Genomic DNA, 13301 nt, shown 5'->3' with positions numbered 1-13301 from the left:
AAGGCGGTGAAGGTCCTGTGTGAGTGCCTGGAGGCGGTTGGAGGATGGATGGCGGCTAATGGATTGAAGTTGAATCCTGACAAGACAGAAGTACTGTTTTTGGGGGAAGGGGCGGGCTGGTGTGGAGGACTCCCTGGTCCTGAATAGGGTAACTGTGCCCCTGAAGGACCAGGTGTGCAGCCTGGGAGTCATTTTGGACTCACAGCTGTCCATGGAGGCGCAGGTCAATTCTGTATCCAGGGCAGCTGTCTACCAACTCCACCTGGTACGCAGGCTGAGACCCTACCTGCCCGCGGACTGTCTCGCCAGAGTGGTGCATGCTCTAGTTATCTCCCGCTTGGACTACTGCAATGCGCTCTGCGTGGGGCTACCTTTGAAGGTGACGCGGAAACTACAACTAATCCAGAATGTGGCAGCTAGACTGGGGACTGGGGGCGGCTGCCGAGACCACATAGCACCGGTCTTGAAAGACCTACAATGGCTCCCAGTACGTTTCCGAGGACAATTCAAAGTGCTGGTGTTGACCTTTAAAGCCCTAAACGGCCTCGGCCCAGTATACCTGAAGGAGCGTCTCCACCCCCATTGTTCTGCCCGGACGCTGAGGTCCAGCGCCGAGGGCCTTCTGGCGGTTCCCTCATTGTGAGAAGCAAAGCTACAGGGAACCAGGCAGAGGGCCTTCTCGGTAGTGGCACCCGCCCTGTGGAACGCCCTCCCATCAGATGTCAAAGTGATAAACAACTACCTGACATTCAGAAGACATCTTAAGGCAGCCCTGTTCAGGGAAGTTTTTAATGTGTGATATTTTAGTGTTTTTTGGTTTCTATGGAAGCCGCCCAGAGTGGCTGGGTACAAACAATAAATTATTATTATTATTATTATTATTAATTGGTAGGAATGCTTCAAAATATAAATGCCAGTCCTTTTATCATAACCTTTTGAGAGGGTGCAGGTTTGACAGGCCAAGACAGATCATTGTACAACCTGGATACCTACAGCACTGCTAGCTACACAGTGCAATCATGCTTCTCATCTCTGTTGCAGTGGTGCCAAATTGATATGTCAAATGCCTGCACAAAAGCCTGTGGGAACTTACCCGCAAACCAGACTGCTGCTAAAAAAAGTGCAGAGACAACACCCATCATAAATCATCTAAAAAATCTAAGTACTGCAGTGTTTCATGAAGGCCAACAAATAAGGAAACAAATTTGGGACATAAGTAAAGGGTGATCCAGCTGCTTATGCCTGTGAGAGGTGCCTAGGAAAAGAGCAACAGGAAGGTTTGACATGTACCTGTGGTTGTATTAGCCCAGCTGAAAAACAAACTGTTCCATGACAGAATGTCCCTGATTAAATGCTGTTACACATTTTCACTGTCTCAATGATTAAGAATGGGCCTATAACCTGGCAACTGAAGGGTGATATGGGGCTTTTAAAAAGGGTGTAATGTTCTCTAGCTTCTGCTAGTCCAGTGGTATTTTTGGTTCTCCTCATCCCACCAAAGAGCTTTGGAAATAAATTGTGCTGATGTGTGTTACCGGAAAAATCCGAGGGCTCCCTTGGACAAAAACAAAGACACCAACCAGGATAACTTGGAGCAAAACAGCAGCCTGTAGGCTTGGCCTTTATTGAACTGTTGCAACAGGGTGCTCCCCTCACTTGCAGGAGAGAGGAAGGACACAGAAAAAATGGTGTGCAAGATCTTATAAAGACTTTTGAAATTCCCATCCTGTAGATCAAGCCCACCCCCAGAAACATCATGCATACATCACAGAAAGGAGGGGCTGAGGGAGGAGTTGTGGTGGTAACCTGAGTGTCCTGTCACCTGGCTGGTTCCCCCTTTCCACCTCCCCATGAGTACTTTCCAGGTGACAGAGGGTAGTTTGCAGTTTCCTGCCCCCAGAGGGAAGAGCTGATTATTGTCCTTTGTTCCAGTCTGTTCTGAATCCACTACCATATGCAAGTTCTTTGTGATCTTGATGGCCTTCTGTCTGGAAGAAGACGAAGAGTTTGGATTTGATATCCCGCCTTTCACTCCCTTTAAGGAGCCTCAAAGAGGCTAACATTCTCCTTTCCCTTCCTCGCCCACAACAAACACTCTGTGAGGTGAGTGGGGCTGAGAGACTTCAGAGAAGTGTGACTGGCCCAAGGTCACCCAGCAGCTGCAGGTGGAGGAGCGGAGACGCGAACCCGGTTCCCCAGATTACGAGTCTACTGCTCTTAACCACTACACCACACTGGCACCACACTAGGACCATCAGGGTTGGCATAGCAACTGGGCAGGGCTCCTGTGGATGTGCTGGTATGCTGAAGGGATTATGGGTGCCCTGTAACAGACCTTCCCCATTTTGTAGTCCTTCCTTCATGGAGTAAAATAAAAATGGAACAGTGCAAATCCGATGTATGGTTGATTTTCTATGAATTTATAACAGAAGTGTAGTGTAAGTAGTGTGTGAGTGTGTGTGAAGTTTGTACAAACTGAATGATTGGGGGGGGGGTTCCTGCTACATGTGTAAAGCAGAAGTTTGGAAACATCTGTTCTTAGTATGAAAAGAGGATCCTTGCAATTTTTACTTTGGTGGACTACAACTCCCATTCCATCCTGTGCCTTAAGCTGGACCTGGGAAAACACCTTTTCGCTAAGCTTTCTATCGTTATCTTTCTTAGCAGTGACATATTTGCTCATTTGTTAAATGTTGTGGTTTTTTTATGTGAACGACATGCTCTTGGTGACTGTGGTTAATGCTTAATAACATCACTGGGGCTGCTTCAGGTCTCCATTTTGGGCCATGAAATCTCACTTGGCTGCTCTATTAGAGAACCTTAGTCTGTAAGCCAAATCTTCTCAAGAGGCTACAACAACAACAAAACAATTTATACCCTGCCCATCTGGCTGGCTTTCCCCAGCCACCCTGGGCGGTTTCCAGCAAAATACTAAAATACAATAATTCATCAAATATTAAAAGCTTCCCTAAACAGGGCTGCCTTCAGATGTCTTCTAAAAGTCAGATAGTTGTTTATTTCTTTATTTATTTCATGCCCCTCACCAGCCTTGCTCTGCACCCTCCTCAAGAGTTTTCCCTAGTTCCCTTGAACTGGGATGATGCTTCTTGCTTAACTAGACTGAGAGATTAGCAGGGTGGGGGTGTTGGCATAGAAAGTGTGGCTTTTGCACAGCTGGAATGAAGCCCCTTGTACAAAGAGGAGTCACCGTAATTGTTCCACTCCCTTTTGCCTCTGATCCTGCCCAACTCTGGCCTACAGCCCCTGAAAGGTTGCCTGCAAGAGATTGTGCTAAAATAGTCCCCTGCCACAACTTTATGGTGTGTGCCCCCCCCCCCCAAGTATCAGTATAGATGAAAGGTGGGCTAAAATGAATATTTTTAGTAATAAAGGGGCTCACAAATAAATAATTGCTGAGGTGCACCCACAATTGTGAGGCTTTCCAGCCTGGTACTATTGGCTAGGGTTTACCTGTGATGTCACAAAGGCACATCACAGCTGAGTGGCTTTAGGTGTGTGTCTTTTCCTTTTACCCAACTGAACACAGCAAGCAACACATGTGACATTCAGCATTGCCCAATTTTCTTCCACCTGTAGGAGGCAAATTGTCAGATGGATGGCCGTGACCATCCAGCAGCAGGAGCACTAATAACTTGCTGAGTGGGATTGCAGCTTGAAGGGGGCTGATATCCACAGCTGGAAGCTGACTGATACCTAGTGGTAGACCTAGCAGAAGCTGGCAGATATTGAAGTCAGTGAAGTTTGTATTCAGATACTGCTAAGTGCTACACAAGGCACCATCTAGGGTGGCTCAGGGGGCCTAGCCCCCCCAAAAAAATTCAAAGAGGGGGTTGAGCCCCCTCAAAATTCTGCAGCATCCAGATGGGCAGCTGCTGTCCCCCACCCTCAAGTGGGCAATTCATCTTTGGAAGCTGGTCTGGAGAAGCCAGTAGATATCTGTGGGTATGTGAATGGAGAATGAACAATGAGTGAACGTGTCCATTGACATTCTTCATGGCTGTCAGCTGGTGCATGTTTTTGTGTGTGAACGGGAGGTTTCAGATGTGGTTGTGGTGAATGAATGCAATGTGTGACAGGAAACTGGTGTATATTCATGAATAGATGAAGCCCCTGGAAGTTGGAAGGATGAACTTAATGGATGAAGTTGACAGGCTGGAGTCAGTTGAGCTGCCTGGTGATGCTCTTGAATGGTAGCTGTTATGTACTGAGTTGAATAGGATCCAAACTGCAGCAGTCTGATTGGTCCTAGAACAATAGGATTCAGAATGCAGCAGTCTGATTGGTCCTAGAACAATGCAGCAGTATGATTGGTTGGCAGGAACCACCCAATCATGCTCCAGATAGAAGTGAATCCACAACCTGATTGGCTTACAGTAGAATTCCGGAATTAGCCAATCATGTGCAGCCCATTGTGTAAATAATGTATATAAGGCAGATGGGAGTGCCTGATCACCTCATCTGTCTCCTGAGAAATCTCTATGTGGGACAAGAAGCTACAGTTAGAACTGGATATAGAACAACTGATAGGTTCAAAATTGGGAAAGGAGTACGGCAAGGCTGTATATTGTCTCCCTGCTTGTTTAACTTATATGCAAAATACATCATGCGAAAGGCTGGGCTGGATGAATCCCTAGCCGGAATTAAGATTGCTGGAAGAAATATCAACAACCTCAGATATGCAGATGACACAACCTTGATGGCAGAAAGTGAGAAGGAATTAAAGAACCTTTTAATGAGGGTGAAAGAGGAGAGCGCAAAATATGGTCTGAAGCTCAACATCAAAAAAACGAAGATCATGGCCACTGGTCCCATCACCTCCTGGCAAATAGAAGGGGAAGAAATGGAGGCAGTGAGAGATTTTACTTTCTTGGGCTCCATGATCACTGCAGATGGTGACAGCAGCCACGAAATTAAGAGACGCCTGCTTCTTGGGAGGAAAGCAATGACAAACCTAGACAGCATTTTAAAAAGTAGAGACATCACCTTGCCAACAAAGGTCCGTATGGTAAAAGCTATGGTTTTCCCAGTAGTGATGTATGGAAGTGAGAGCTGGACCATAAAGAAGGCTGATCGCTGAAGAATTGACGCTTTTGAATTATGGTGCTGGAGGAGACTCTTGAGAGTCCCATGGACTGCAAGAAGATCAAACGCATCCATTCTTAAGGAAATCAGCCCTGAGTGCTCACTGGAAGGACAGATTGTGAAGCTGAGACTTCAATACTTTGGCCACCTCATGAGAAGAGAAGACTCCCTGGAAAAGACCCTGATGCTGGGAAAGATGGAGGGCACAAGGAGAAGGGGACGACAGAGGATGAGATGGTTAGACAGTGTTCTCGAAGCTACAAACATGAGTCTGACCAAACTGCAGGTGGCAGTGGAAGACAGGAGTGCCTGGCGTGCTCTGGTCCATGGGGTCACGAAGAGTCGGACACGACTGAACGACTAAACAACAACAACAACAAGGCAGATACTTTGAGGGGACATTCATTCATTCCTCCTCACCACTATGAGCTGAATAAAGAGCATGAAATCACTTTGCGACTCCGAGTATATTTCAGTAGCCGTGCCCTTCATTGTCTCAGTTTGCTTTTTCCAAAGATGTCTGAACTCAGTGAGGTTTTCTCAAGACCACCTCTGAAAGCAATGAAGAGAATTGCAGTGCTTAAGGCTTAAGCAACCCAACTTACATTTATAAATGAATGGCTTTCTCAATACATCTAGCCGTACAGTAGAGTAAATTCCATCTTATGGAAAATCAAATACCTGAGTTTTATAGTGTGTGTCCCCCACAGCACCCCCAGTATCAGTACGCCTGGGGAGTGGGCTGGGTGAGAAATAAACAATAAATCAGTGCTGAGGAGATGGTGCTGATGTCTCTCCAGCTGTAGCCATTGGCTGCAAACTGTCTGTGATGTCACAAAAAGGACATGGTGGCTGAGGAGAAAAAGTCCCCTGTGATATCCCTGAGCTGCCTTGAGGTCTCCTCTGGGCCTGGAGTGCTTCTGACCTGGCAGCCCTTGCCTCAAGCGATGATAGATCCAGGACAAGCGCCAATGCATGAAGCTGCTCCTTAAACCCCATTAAGAACAAGTAATTTGTCAATGCCTGGGCACAGGAAACCCCACCCGCCAGCACTTCCATCTCATCAGGATTGGTTTAAAATGGTTTTGGGGAACCTTTGGTCCTCTTGATGTTGCTGAACTGCAACTCCCACCATCCTGAGTTGTAGTTCAGCAACATCAGAAGAGCCAAAGGTTCCTAGCTTTGAGGACACCCACAATGGTGGTCATTGCCACATGTTACAGCAGCCTATTCCACAGCTTAGCCGTGGGACGTAAACAGAAGTCACTCTGTGCTGCAAGAATCATCTGGTGTTGAGCTTCTCTCACTGACTGAGAGTTCTGGTTTTATCAGAGAGGGAGAAAAACTCACTTTCTCCATAGCATACATAATTTTAATTATGTCTGTCATGTTTCTCCCCACCCCCCACCCTGCAATTACTGCCTTTCCTACCCCCAGTCCGGAAAGCCCCAAATAATCAGCCAAGTCTGGTTGCACACCTCTACCCCTAAGTAATTCCTGAATGGTGTTGTGGGGAATGACCTTTCCTTCATTTCTGACAGGTTGTGGGACAAAATGGGAGAGGAAAGCAACATTGAGAAAGCCCCCCCCCAGCCCTTTTTGTTTGTGTGTCTGCTGGGGCACATATAACACCAGCACATCCCCAAAATGCTAATGGTGCAAGGCATTGCATCCACAAAGGCCAGGTTTATGAAGCAGTTAAGAGACCCCAGGGGATTGTGAATCTGATGCAAAAGCAGCTGGTGCCCTGAAGTTGTGGCCTGTCATTTACATTAACTCTTGCTGTGCTGCACTGACATCTTCTGTTTGCAGATGGAGACCAAGCAAGCTGCTTTCATTCCTTAAGCAAGTCCAAAGCAACTGCACTTTCTCCTCCCTCTCAGGTTAGTGGGAAGTGATTAGAGCCCTTGGTATTATAGATATTTCTACTATATATTTTAGATATATTATTTTAATTATTTATAAAAATCTCTATACACTGCTATTCATAAAAAATAATATCAGAGCAGTTTACAACAATTGTGCATTAAACCATACAATTAAAAAATGGGAAAAGGGCAAAATCAGAAATCAGCTATTGTGAAAGGATGATCACCTGGCTGTGAGTCGTGGGGGCTGCTCCTGCAAGGCCCTTTCCACCTGGCGTGGGGGCCACACTCACCAGCCCCGCTGAAGAGGCTGCTCATGAGGCCGGAGGAACAGCACTATGCCTGGCAACCAATCCAAATTACTGGATTCTTCTGCCCCACCTTTTTGTGCCTGCCAAACAGCCGTGTCACACTTATGATAATATTTTATTCTTTTGTTAACTATGCTGTTTTAAATGTGTGTTTTATATTTGACTTTGTTTAGCGATGTTTTTTTCTTTTTGAAAAGTTTTTTTGGGTTAACTTTGTTTTAAATATGTATTCTGTAGTTGACCTCCTTTGTAATGTTTTATTTTGACATCTTTAAGATAGCATTTTAGTTTTCTGTTGATTATGTGGCTTTGACTGTATACACTATATTTGACTTTCTTCAGAAATTTTTAATCGTGGATTGTTTTATTGATGTTTTAATATGCTGTAAACTGCTTTGAGATTTTTCTTAAAAATATAAAGTGGTATAGAAATAAAATTAATAATGATGATGATGATGATGATGTATTCTTAATCGCCTGCATAAGCCTTTTTCAGCAGAAACAGACAGCGCCTACAGAATCTCTGTTGGCAGAGCAGCCAACACTACTGGGCCAATGACAGGAAAGGATTGGTTTCTTGTCAAATGAACCTCCCCAACTTAGGGATCAGCCAACAACACTCCTGCAGATGTGTTTGAAATATATGCAGCCATAGTCTGGATCCAAATAGATGCCATTTTGAATCAAGATGGCAGACTGAATCTTTCAAAGTGCACTGAATTTAACCACTGAATATCAAAACGGCACTGATTTTTTGATTTATCAGAATTCTGGAACAATGCTGGGTAAAACAGAATTCTTAGTGTGGGTTGTTATTTGCAGCAGTCAGGCTAATCCAGACTTAGATGAGAATAAATTCCAGTACTCAAAGCTCTCGAGTGTGGAAAGGATTCTCCATTCATTTGATCAAGGAAAAGGTTTTGCTTTATTTATTTCTTTATTAAAAATATTTATGCTCCAATCGGGCAGCTAACAAGCAAGTTAGAAAGAGAGCAGAGATTGTTATCACCACTTTTGTTTATTCTGGTCCTGGAGGTTTTAGCAAGAAATATTAGAGCTGACAAAGATGTGGCAGGAATAAAAATAAAGAAAAATGAGCATAAATTGAAAGCCATTGCGGACAAGAATTCTCGTCCTAGAGTAATTGAAAAATTTCAAAAGTTAGGACGGGTGGCAGGGTTTAAACTCAATAAAAATCATAGAATCATAGAGTTGGAAGAGACCACAAGGGCCATCGAGTCCAACCCCCTGCCAAGCAGGAAACACCATCAGAGCACTCCTGACATATGGTTGTCAAGCCTCTGCTTAAAGACCTCCAAAGAAGGAGACTCCACCACACTCCTTGGCAGCAAATTCCACTGTCGAACAGCTCTTACTGTCAGGAAGTTCTTCCTAATGTTTAGGTGGAATCTTCTTTCTTGTAGTTTGGATCTGTTGCTCCGTGTCCGCTTCTTTGGAGCAGCAGAAAACAACCTTTCTTCCTCCTCTATGTGACATCCTTTTATATATTTGAACATGGCTATCATATCCCCCCTTAACCTCCTCTTCTCCAGGCTAAACATGCCCAGCTCCCTTAGCCGTTCCTCATAAGGCATCGTTTCCAGGCCTTTGACCATTTTGGTTGCCCTCCTCTGGACACGTTCCAGTTTGTCAGTGTCCTTCTTGAACTGTGGTGCCAGAACTGGACACAGTACTCCAGGTGAGGTCTGACCAGAGCAGAATACAGTGGCACTATTACTTCCCTTGATCTAGATGCTATACTCCTATTGATGCAGCCCAGAAGTGCATTGGCTTTTTTAGCTGCCGCGTCACACTGTTGGCTCATGTCAAGTTTGTGGTCAACCAAGACTCCTAGATCCTTTTCACATGTACTGCTCTCAAGCCAGGTGTCACCCATCTTGTATTTGTGCCTCTCATTTTTTTTGCCCAAGTGCAATACTTTACATTTCTCCCTGTTAAAATGCATCTTGTTTGTTTTGGCCCAGTTCTCTAATCTGTCAAGGTCATTTTGAAGTGTGATCCTGTCCTCTGGGGTGTTAGCCACCCCTCCCAGTTTGGTGTCATCTGCAAATTTGATCAGGATGCCCTTGAGTCCATCATCCAAGTCGTTGATAAAGATGTTGAATAAGACCGGGCCCAAGACAGAACCCTGTGGCACCCCATTAGTCACTCTTCTCCAGGATGAAGAGGAACCATTGATGAGCACCCTTTGGGTTCAGTCAGTCAGCCAGTTACAAATCTACTGAGTGGTAGCATAGTCAAGACCGCATTTTACCAGCTTCTTTACAAGAATATCATGGGGCACCTTGTCAAATGCCTTGCTGAAATCAAGGTAGGCTACATCCACTGCGTTCCCTTCATCTACCAGGCTTGTAATTCTGTCAAAAAACGAGATCAGGTTAGTCTGACATGACTTATTTTTCAGAAATCCATGCTGACTATTGGTGATCATAGCATTCCTTTATAGGTGCTCACAGACTGTTTGCTTAATGATCTGCTCCAGAATCTTCCCTGGTATTGATGTTAGACTGACTGGGCGGTAATTATGTGGGTCCTCTCTTTCCCCCTTTCTGAAAATAGGGACAACATTTGCCTTCCTCCAGTCTGCCGGGACTTCGCCTGTTCTCCAGGAATTCTCAAAGATGACTGCCAGTGGTTCTGAGATCACATCTGCCAGTTCTTTTAATACTCTTGGATGCAGTTCATCTGGCCCTGGAGACTTGAATACATCTAAACTAGCCAAGTATTCTTGTACTCTCTCCTTAGTTATTCTGGGCTGTGTTTCCTCTGCTGAATCATTTGCTCTGAATTCTTCAGGTCGGGCATTGTTTTCTTTATTGGAGAAGACTGAGGCAAAGAAGGCATTGAGGAGTTCAGCCCTTTCTGTGTCCCCTGTTTGCATTTCACCATCTTCTCCTCTGAGTGACCCCACTGTTTCTTTGTTCTTCCTTTTGCTACGAACATACCCATAAAAGCCTTTTTTGTTGCTTTTAACCTCTCTAGCAAGCCTGAGTTCATTCTGTGCTTTAGCTTTTCTGACTTTGTGTCTACACGTGCTGGCTATTTGTTTGAATTCCTCTTTGGTGGTTTCCCCCCTTTTCCATTTTTTGTACACATCCTTTTTTAATCTTAACTCAGTTAAAAGTTCTTTAGATAGCCATCCTGGCTTCTTTAGGCACCTTCCATGTTTCCGTCTCATTGGTATTGCCTGAAGTTGTGCTTTTACTATCTCCCTCTTAACAAACTCCCAGCCATCATGAACTCCCTTTCCTTTTAGTATTACTGTCCATGGGATCTCACCCAGCACTTCCCTAAGTTTTATGAAGTCGGCTTTCTTAAAGTCAAGAAATTGAGTCCTAGTATGCTTGGCTGCTCCTTTCCGTTGTATAGTAAACTTCAGAAGAGCATGATCACTTACGCCTAATGATCCTTCCACTTCTACCCCACTAACCAGGTCATCAACATTGGTTAGGACCAGATCTAAAATGGCTGTTCCTCTTGTTGCTTCTCCCACTTTCTGGACAATGAAATTGTTAGTCAAAAAATTGTTAGTCAAAAATCTTAAAGAATCAGAAAAGAGTTATCAGAACTTATAGACATAGAAATTCATAAAAAGGTAAAATACTTCAGAATATGGTTCACGACAAAGAATCTTAATATCTACAAAGATAATTATGAAAGATTTGGATTGAAATAAAAAGGAATTTAGAAATATGGAACAGGATGAACTTTTCCCTTTTAGGAAGAATTGCAGCAATTAAAATGAATGTATTGCCCAAAATGTTGTTCCTCTTTCAGACAATACTGATAATACTGATAATAAGTACAGTGGTACCTCGGGTTAAGTACTTAATTCCTTCTGGAGGTCTGTTCTTAACCTGAAACTGTTCTTAAGCTGAAGCACCATTTTAGCTAATGGGGCCTCCTGCTGCCGCTGCGCCACCAGAACACGATTTCTGTTCTCATCCTGAAGCAAAGTTCTTAACCTGAAGCACTATTTCTGGGTTAGCGAAGTCTGTAACCTGAAGTGTATGTAACCTGAAGCGTATGTAACCTGAGGTACCGCTGTAACAATGCCTGCTTCAAAAAATGGCAAAAAGATATTTCAAAATTTATCTGGAGTGGGAAAAGGCCAAGAATAAAGCATAAAATACTTACAGATCTAAAAGAAAAAGGAGGCTTTTCTCTTCCAGATTTTAAAATTTATTACGAAGCAGCATGCCTTACTTGGATTCGGGAATGGATCAAATTGGAAAAAGAAGAGACAATAGAGTTAGAAGGACATGATAAGAGATTTGGTTGGCATGCATATTTGTGGTATGGGAAAGCAAAAGTACACAAAGGATTCCACAATCATATAATTAGAAAGTCCTTAATAAAGGTATGGGAAAAATACAAAGAATTACTGGAATCCAAAACCTCGTGGTGGCTATTACCCATTGAAGCATTATCATTTAAAATGTCAACAATGAAAGGAACATGGCCAACGTATAGAGATTTACTAATAGAACAAGAAGGAAAGTTGAAATGGAAAGATTATGATGAGATAAAGGAACATTTTCAGAGCTGGTTGCACTACAGGCAATTAAATGAAATCTTCAAAGAAAATAAGAGGATTCACTTACACACTTTCCAAATTCCAAAAGGATATCATAGATGATAATTCCAAATTATTAAAGAAGGCGTATAATGTTATGTACTGAAGTTCTCACCCTGGGCCCGCAGGGGGATACTGTAGATAGTTATGCAAATGAAGGATCAAAAGTGACGTTCAGTGATTGGATAGTTTGTATGCAAATGAAGGATCGAAAGTGACGTTCAGTGATCGGCTAGTTACAGAATATGGTTACTGTTGCGTTCTAGTGGAGCTCTATATAAGCAGGCTGACTGAGCTCCTCAGTTCAGTTCTGTTCCAGCTTACAAATAAAGAGCTGCTTTGGAAGAATCGCTGTGTCATCTGATATGTTCGCCCACAACTTAACATATAATATTCTGTTGGAATGGGAAACTAAAGATCAGGAAGTCAAATCAGTAATGATTAAGTGGGCACAGGATTTAGGTCACAACATACAATTTCAGGATTGGATAAGGCTTTGGAAAGTGAACTTGAAATTTATGGATTGCATATTGTTGAAAGAGAATTACATGAAAATGATTTATAGGTGGTATATTGCACCATTAAAACTATATATATAAAATAGAACAAAAGAATTGTTGGAGATGTAAATAAGGGGAAGGTACATTTTACCATATGTGGTGGGATTGCAAGATCATAATTTTTTTTGGGGGAAATGATATACAATGAACTAAAAAAAAATGTTTAAAATAACCTTTGTTAAAAAACCAGAAGCCTTTCTGTTGGGTATTTTAGGACAAGAATTGCCAAAAGAAAATCGGACATTATTTATGTATGCTACAACAGCAGCAATAATTTTAATAGCACAGAATTGGAAGACTGGAGAAATACCTGTACCATCAAAACAACAATGGCAAGGAAAGCTGATGAACTATGCAGAGTTAGCAAAGTTAGTGGATAAACTGTGTGAAAAGGACAATAGTGACTTTGGAAAAGAATGGGAACCTTTTGCAACTTATTTGCAGAAACAAAAAAAACAAACAAACATGGACTCGTTGGCAAGATTTAAATAAACATACACAATTTTATTTACAGAGAACAAGAAATATAACAGGTGATAATATAGTATTATGTACAAACAGCAGAATGTAGCATTTGATGTAATAATCCAGAAATGGAAGTTGGGGGAAGTCACAGGGAGGGGGCAAATTGGAAAATTAATGTTAAGTAATGATACTGGATATTTGTTATGAGAAAATAAAATAAATAAAAATTATTTAAAAAGAAAGAAAGAAAAAGAGCAGAGATGCATACAAGCTCTTGACAAGAGCATTACAAGATAGTTCTGCTTTATCTGGGTGTCTGAACCAACCAAATTTTCCCGGGCAAAGAGGTGGAAAGTCTTCCTGTTCCAGATGGGTTTGCCCTCCTTCTCACATAACA

General features: G+C 43.0%; 1 long non-coding RNA gene across 1 annotated transcript; it reads left to right on the top strand.

Moving 5' to 3' along the window:
- The first annotated feature begins 5596 nt into the window (after positions 1-5596).
- LOC310685062 lies at positions 5597-12964 on the top strand. The gene is made up of 3 exons (XR_014515035.1): positions 5597-6111; positions 6916-6986; positions 12654-12964. It is a non-coding gene; the product is annotated as an uncharacterized lncRNA (long non-coding RNA).
- The last annotated feature ends 337 nt before the right edge of the window (positions 12965-13301 follow it).

This window comes from Podarcis tiliguerta, assembly GCF_965153285.1.
Source record: "Podarcis tiliguerta genome assembly, chromosome: 8".
Taxonomy (NCBI): domain Eukaryota; kingdom Metazoa; phylum Chordata; class Lepidosauria; order Squamata; family Lacertidae; genus Podarcis; species Podarcis tiliguerta.
The sequence above is the reverse complement of the archived record's forward strand: the minus strand, read 5'-3'. Positions and strand labels throughout refer to the sequence as shown.